General features: G+C 44.2%; 1 pseudogene; it reads right to left on the bottom strand.

The window, feature by feature from the left end:
• Positions 1 to 567: 567 nt before the first annotated feature.
• On the bottom strand, positions 568 to 1118 carry LOC101028707 (dihydrofolate reductase-like; annotated as a pseudogene).
• Between the last annotated feature and the right edge of the window lie 865 nt (positions 1119 to 1983).

A 1983-nucleotide genomic window follows, 5' to 3' on the forward strand; every position in this document is an offset into this window, starting at 1 on the left:
ATTGATGATTTCTGGTATGATCTAGCAAATAAACTGCTTTCACTGAAATGTCAGCCTTGGAACCTGCTTTCGGTTCTCCAGTCAAAGACAGAAATATGTTCATTTTCCCATCACTGGACTTCCAGGTTGTTTTGAGTTTTCTTGCTGCTTACAATCAAGGCTGCATCATGTCTCCACAAACCTCTGGATACACACGAAAGAAGCTTTCAGTATTTCCCACGAGCGAAACTGCTTAGTTGAAGGGTATGTACATCTTCATCTTTAATGAATACTACCGACATTTGAAAAGCCTGGCAATGTCAAGGACTGCCGTGAGTGCCACGTGTGATAGGTGTGGAACAGCAGCTCACTGGAGCAGGTTCTGGGGACTCAGTTGGGGTCTTGGAGAGGCACTTGGTTTTAGCAAGAACGTTTCATAAATGGTATCTGATAGAGTCAAGATTCATGGGGAATAATTATCCATAGATCTAAAGTCAACAAAAGTCTTTTTTTTTTCTAATGGAAAATACACACTTTTTTTCTGGGACAGGGGGAACAACTTATAATACACCAGAAAACACCTTCATATTAACCATTCTTCTCACATACTTCAAATTTGTACTTCATGCCTTTCTCCTGTTGGACATCAGAGAGAACACCCGGGTATTCTGGCAGAAGTTTGTATTTCTCCAAATACAAATAGAACTTTCAAAGTCCTGCATAATCCTTGTTCCATATAGTTTAAGATGGCCTAGGTGATTCACGGCTTCCTTACAAACAGAACTGCCCCCAACTATCCAAATGAAGTCTACTTCATTTGCTGATTCTGGTTGTTCAGTAAATTTTAAGGCATCAGCCAGACTTCTGGCAAGAAAATGAGCTCCTTGTGGAGGTTCCTTGAGTTCTCTGCTGAGAACTAAATTAATTCTTTATTTTAAAGGTCGATTCTTCTCAGGAATGGAGAAGCAGGTCTTCCTACCCATAATCACCAGATTCTGTTGACCTTCTACTGAAGAGGTTGTGGTCATTCTCTGAAAATACCTGAATTCACTCCTCAGCAGTGGCCAGGGCAGGCCCCCGATCTTGCCGATGCCCATGTTCTGGGACACAGCGATGATGCAGTTTAGCAAAGGAACCATGACATCAGCAGTGAGCACCTCTGAGCCCACTCACTGTGGCTACTTTTAAGATCACCGTTTCAGCCGGGCATGGTGCCGCAAGCCTGTAATCCCAGCACTTTGGGAGGCTGAGGCGGGTGGATTGCGAAGTCAAGAGATTGAGACCATCCTGGTCAACATGGTGAAACTCCATCTCTACTATAAATGCAAAAAAATTAGCTGGGCGTGGTGGCGTGTGCCTGTAGTCCCAGCTACCTGGGAAGCCGAGGCAGGAGAATTGCTTGAATCTGGGAGGCAGAGGTTGTGGTGAGCCGAGATCGTGCCACTACACTCCAGCCTGGTGCCTGGCGACAGAGCAAGACTCTGTTCCCCTCCGCAAAAAAAAAAAAAAAAAAAAAAAAATCACCATTTCTCTTTAATATCTGAAGTTCTGGTGCTGTATGAACCACTGAGCCCAGCCTGCTGTCTTTTGATTCACTATGTGGCTTAATAAGACAAAGTTGATTTGAGCCAATACTTCTGGCATGTTCGTTTTGATTTGTAATAGAAGCTTTCTCTGAATCCATCCCCATAAGGTGAATTGGAAAACAATCATAGCCAAAGCCAGAAAATCCTGGAAGTAGCCAACGTTTGTCTTCATCACCAAAGACTTGTCTCCAGTTTTACTATTGCTCTATTTTTTTCCAGCCAGTCAATAGTAGTAGCTGAAAAGAGAGAGGACACTGATGAAGAACATGGCAGGCACAGAGAACAGGAAAAGTGTGTGGAGCTTTGCTGTGTATCTGTCAGTTCATTCTACTCCTCTAGAACGTGGCGTTCTCAGGACTTGATGGCCTCCAGGCCCCCAGATGAAGGTAGTGAGCACCCTGAGAGCCAGCTGGACTCA

Source organism: Saimiri boliviensis, chromosome 4 (assembly GCF_048565385.1).
Source record: "Saimiri boliviensis isolate mSaiBol1 chromosome 4, mSaiBol1.pri, whole genome shotgun sequence".
NCBI lineage: Eukaryota > Metazoa > Chordata > Mammalia > Primates > Cebidae > Saimiri > Saimiri boliviensis.